This window comes from Pterocles gutturalis, unplaced genomic scaffold, assembly GCF_000699245.1.
Source record: "Pterocles gutturalis isolate BGI_N339 unplaced genomic scaffold, ASM69924v1 scaffold50203, whole genome shotgun sequence".
In the NCBI taxonomy this organism is placed as follows: domain Eukaryota; kingdom Metazoa; phylum Chordata; class Aves; order Pterocliformes; family Pteroclidae; genus Pterocles; species Pterocles gutturalis.
In genome coordinates, this window is record NW_010124898.1 from 1 (window position 1) to 5,901 (window position 5,901).

Consider the following 5,901-nt stretch of genomic DNA (forward strand, 5'->3'; position numbering starts at 1 on the left):
GGCTGCTCAGCAGCAGACACCTGGCGGTGCCCCTCTCTGCTCGCCCCCTTGCCGGCACCGCGGGTTCAGTGCCCTAGCACACGCACCTGGGTGTCTGGAGGGCTGCATTTTAACTCCATCAGCCGTGCTCAGGGTTCTGAGAATCTGTATATCACCTGTGTAGGTGAGGCTAAACTTTCAGAGTTAAAAGGTAAATCAAAGGGCCGAGTGCTACTATTTTTAAAAAAAGCCCTTTTTGATGTTTCAGACCGAGCACCTTTTCGAAAACGCAGCTGTTGGCCTTTCCAGCATCGTTCCCTAGTCTGGGTATGGACGTAATTTCCTCTCTTGTAAAAAAGGAAAAAAAAAACCAAACCAACAAAAAAACCCCTAAGAGCCCGGCTTCTGTTTGTCCGCGATGTGTCAGCAGCAGATGCTGTACAGCGTGGTGTTGGGAACAGTGCGATTCCAGCACCGATTCCAGAACCTGCAGCCGCTTAGGAGTTCTGACTCCACGGGAAAAACCTCTAACCCTGTGTTGTGCTGCTGGATTCTCTTGTTCTAAATGAAGGTTTTGTCCAGGTCTGCAACTTCCTCTTGGATTTCAGTGATTAATGACAAGTTTTTATAATCACAATCCTTTCGCAGGCAAAATCAAAATTTGGAAATAATGAGACCAATATTTTATTAATTAGCAACTAATCAATACATTAATGCTGGATTAAGTTAGTTATTGTAGGAATTTAAGTGACAGGAATAACCAAGGAATTGTTAAACAGGTACCAATACTGTAATTAAAGAATAAGATAATTTTGAACCACATTCAAGTAGCTAAAGAACTGCAGGACTGCTGTAGGTTTAGTTGCACAAAAAAGCAGATTTGGTGGGCCAGAGGACTTGCTCAGGGAAAGGTTTTTCTTATTTTCTTTGCTTCGAGTTCCCTTTCCCTGCTTCTCCAAACCAGTCCTTTTTCTAACATCAGCAGGTTAACGGTCTCCTCATATTTCCATGAATTCTTATTTTGGGCCAACTTTATTCATGGCAGTGGCTACACTTAATTCTCTGTCTTCCCAAGAAGAGCATAACGAACTCTGAAAGCAGGATTTATCTGAAGCTATTCCTACTCCATGCTTTTGTTCTTGCTGCTGGTTCACAGCTGTCAAGTATTCTTTTAAGCTTTTTCTGTCAGTCTCTGTTTTGTTAAAAGCTATTTCTCCTTTCCACCCAGGGGACGTTGGGAGTACAAATTCCAAACTTTGTCTCCTACAAAGAGGTAGAAGGTTTTGCTGGAGTACGCAACCTAGCTGCACCTTTCTGCTGTTGCAGGAACACACTGCAACCACATTCAGACTATTTGTTGCACTACTGCATCTTCTGTGGCATGTGTAGAGTTTCTTCCTCTGCACTAGTCGCTGTCTTAATGCAGTTCTCATGCATGCTGAAAACCCTGAATTCAATTAAAATTAGGATGGACTTGTAAAAGTAGATTTGGTTTCTTCTGGATCAATGATTAAAGCCTTGAAACAGGCCAGAGTGCTGGAAGTATTTGGCTGTCTTCCCCCATTGATGTATATCAAAGTAAACATCCATTTAAATTTCCTTCCACCCTTGGATCCAAAGGCATTAGTCTCCCATGATCAATGCAGGATTTTTGCTGACTGTTGGCTAATGTCACGTAGCGTGGTGGTAAGACTTCAGGACTGGATAAGGCACAATTTGTGGAGTCATCTTGCTGACAGGCACTCCTACCCTGCTGAGAGCTGCAGAAAGGCGATTGCTGAATCACCCTGGCTTGATTTAAACACCCAGTCTAACGTACAAGAGAGCTTGGAGAACTAAAACTGAGAGAAGGGATTATGGCAGAACTGCTGAACAGATGCACTAAACACCAGAGAGAAAGCTTAGATCTGTAACTGGCATTAAAACGTCTGTGTCTTCTGCCCTTGGGTGGGTATTAATGGAAACTGCTCTCACTTTGTGAGATGCCAGACATTCACAGCCTAATTTGAGAGATAAGACTTAGTTCCTCAATGACTTTTTCTGGAGGGGGAGGAAAAACTTTGATCATTGCTAAGTGGAGTCTTCGTACTAAATAGCAAATGTGCTTCTTAATTAATTTGTTCTGTCTCAGGAGACCTGTTAAGTATGCATGTGGTACGCTGTCCTGTATAGAAATTGCCCTGAGAAATCACAGGGAGGAGTAAAAATTCCTTTCCATATTTGTGTGGTAGAAATTGGGTAATTAAAGAGGGAGCTAAAGTTAGTCCAACAACTACCACCACCTGAAAATGTTAGCTTAAAACATAGAAAAAGAAGCTGAAAGTATGTACTGTATGTGGCCGAGATTTGCTTATTTGCACATTTAAAATGCATCAGTGGTTTCCTGGAACAGAGGACAGCAAATACAAACACTAGGATAAAGAGGTCAAAGATAGTATCATAAATGTAATTAGGCACTCATTAGTTTGAAGTCTTTGAAAAGATTGGTGGCAACAAGACCAGATTGAACAATTCATGTATTTTTCTACCAGTATATGAACAGAGTGATGGAGGAACTTGTTCTCTTTAGTGGAGCATTATTCACATTTGACGTTAATTGAATATTCACAGTGGAAAGGCTGAAAGGCACGCTCTGAGCAAAAGACAGAAACAAAATTTGCTGCTGCCAAGTCTGGCCTTCAGCCAAGGGTGCAACTGAAAACAGAAACACCACACTCCTACCTTGCCCTGCCATCTCTGAATAAATTCTTTGATAGGTGGGAAATAAAAAGCTCCATGATGTACAGACCAGCATGAGATCTGTGTTCCAGAAAATTAAAATATTAAAAAATTCCAAGATTTTGCTATGGGGATTTTCATTTTCATAATGCTTAGAAAATTACATTACAGACTGGCTTCTCTGAGCATGTGCATACATACAGGCACATTTTAAAATAATAAAAAAAATACTGTGGTGTCTGTCCTCTCCCTTTTCCTTGCTGAGGGAGACAGGTGACTAAGACACTGAATGCAGCCCATTGCTGCTGCATTCTCTCCTGTTTGCCAGGTCACTCTCACGAAGCAGGCACAGTGGAATTCACTGAATGCCACCTTGATGGATTGCCAGGGAAGAGATACTATGCTGTGCATTTCAGTGATCACACAGATCAGTTGGCACACCTCTGTTGAAAAAGTCATCTTAAACAGTGGGCATCTGAGCCTGGCTGCAGCATTCTTTATTTGCTAACAAGTTTTCCTTCACCAGGACTTTATGCATACTGTTATTTTTTTGCTAAATTTTGCCTGCAGAGAGGATAGAAGTAACTGAGCTGTAGTAGCTCTGGAGCTTGTTTTTTGTTACAAATTGTAGGAGTCTATTTTTCTGACTCTTTGCCAAGGTCATTGTTTTTATTATCCTGCTGCTTTTGGAAAATATTGAACTCAAAATACAGACAAAACTGATTTTATTTGGAGAGAATGAATTAACTTCCTGTTTGTGTAACAAGGTAAAAATATTTTCGCAGCTTCTTTGGAAATGCCAATTTGTGTGCTTTTTTTTTTTTTTTTTTTTTTTGTAACAGAAAATACTTTGTGTTGTCAGCTAACTCATAGAGGCTTCCTGAAGCAGACATTTTTGTTACTGACAGTGCTGACTTCCAAGGACAGCTGCAACAGATAAGAGAAAATTGTAACTGTAAGATCAGTTCAAGTATGGGAAGAAAAGTTCAAGTATGGGAAGTCTGGGAAGGTTTTGAGGGCTTTGTTGCTGGAGAAGTCAAGTGACAAGCTTGCTTGAAGAAGGCAACTTTGAAAATGCCTGAACTATTAGATAGATTGCAAAGCACTATAAAAAGCAGGGGAGAATAGGTAGCTGTGTGGAAGAGCAAAGATCACCCAAGACACAAGGTGAGCCTGAAGAGAAGAGTATTTTCAGAGACTCTGATCCTTATGATGTCTGTGAGAAGAATCCCATTGATTTTAGGAGACTTTTGATTGTGTTCAAAGAGAATTCAAAGACAGGAATGTTGTTCTGCTGTAGCAGAGGAGAAAGATGACTTTAGCAGCATTAGATAAGGTTTATTTCAAATCATCGTAGTTTAAAACAATCAAATTGACAATCAGACAAAACACAGAAATGGCAAGCATGAGCTAAATAATTCTGGAGGTAGAATAAGACATTAATGGGGCAGTAAATACAGCAGAGACCCTTACTGACATCACTGTCATACTGAAGGAGAAAGCAGCGTGTGCATGTGGGAAGCATACAGAAAAAACAGAAGATAACCTTTCGAGAATACAAGTCAGAAATGCTGCTAAGATCTATGCAGAGTTGTCCCAGAAACGAAGCATTTGGGAAGGGAAAAGACCATATTTTAAAAAATTATTCTACATTGACGGAGTACATAAACCATGGAAGTGAATGAGATTCTACTAAAAGCTTCCAACAGGAGGGTGGGGGGCAAAGCCAGGATGTTAGAGAGATGTCATAAAGAAACTAGAATCCAGGAGAGCAATGGATTAAGTGTCTTCTCCATAGTTACATACTACCTAGCTTTAAGCAAGTGCTAACTCCGATCACCAAAAAATAATTTCCGTAAGCAAATTACTGTTGCTATTTGACATTAAGTAGCATCTTCAGAAGCAGTTCATGTTCAGGAAAGTAGTTAAGGCAGTGAAGTCTATGCTGTGGTTAGAAATTATTCAGGTCTAGGATTCCCAATAAAGTTTGCCGAGCTAGCCCTGTCTAGGAGTCCAGGGAGTTTGGAATTGGAGAACCTCATCTGGCTGAGAAGCAGCATCTTCTGACTGCAGCCTAGGCACATCCCATCCCTTCATGGATATCCTGAGTGCATGTGTCTTGGGGAAGCACGCTGGGAAGAAAATGATAAGCTTACAACGTTGAAGGGGGTTCAAATCTAGAATGGTGTAAAAATGCAACTGATCCTCTTCTGTTCACAGACCAAGGACGGAGAGGTTGCCCTCATGGCTGTGGCTGGCTGTTTGAAGTACCACTGTGCAGTTTAAACATGCATTTATACAATTAATTAGAAATCAGCAGAATAATCAAATACTGTGCAAAATGAATTATATTAGTAATGGCAAGCTAAAGGAAAAGCTCTGTAAACACATTTCAAAAAAGATGGTTGTGGAATAAAGACAAACTCTATATTCTCACTATACAAAGGTCACATACAACTTTTCCTTTACCATGGGTTTTATTTTCTGCATACAAGATGCATGTGCTTTACTGACCTTAACATTATGTATGTTTTCAAAGGCAAATACAGAAAAACTAGAAAAAAACCTACCTTTCTGTTATGCCAAATATGTTCATTCCTCAGAAGGAATAATATAAATATAAAAATATAAAGATAAAGCAAAGATGGTTTAACTCATAATTAAGGAAAGGAACATTGCTTAATGGTTGTAGCATGAACCTAAGAGTTGAGAGACCACAGGTGACACAGTATGACCTTCTGCAACTCTCCTTGAGGCTTAAGAATACTTTATGAATAGAGTTCTGCATATCAGACACTTATATGCTGTTGTGAAGGAGGCAAGATATTTTTTAGGATTTAATGAAGTAGCTACTACCAGGGAAATGCATTATTAGGCAACAGAGAACTGTCCTTGCAGTCATAATGAGACCATACTACATCAGAAAGATTATTAACTTGGGGTTAAATTGTCATGTTAAAAACACCACAGTCTTGAGTAACAAGCAATTTATAGCTGTGTTTCCTAATTGTAAACTAATCCACAAACTGTATCTCAGTAAGAAACCCTCTGTTAATTCCCCTGGGCTCTGAACAGGTAATTGGGTACCGAGTACTTCAGGTAATCGCGTACTTCGGCAGCACTCCTGTTTCCTTGTAGGGATAGCTCCAAGAACACACCACCCTCTGCCATTAGACCCTCATGTCTTCCCCACCTCTTTGTTCA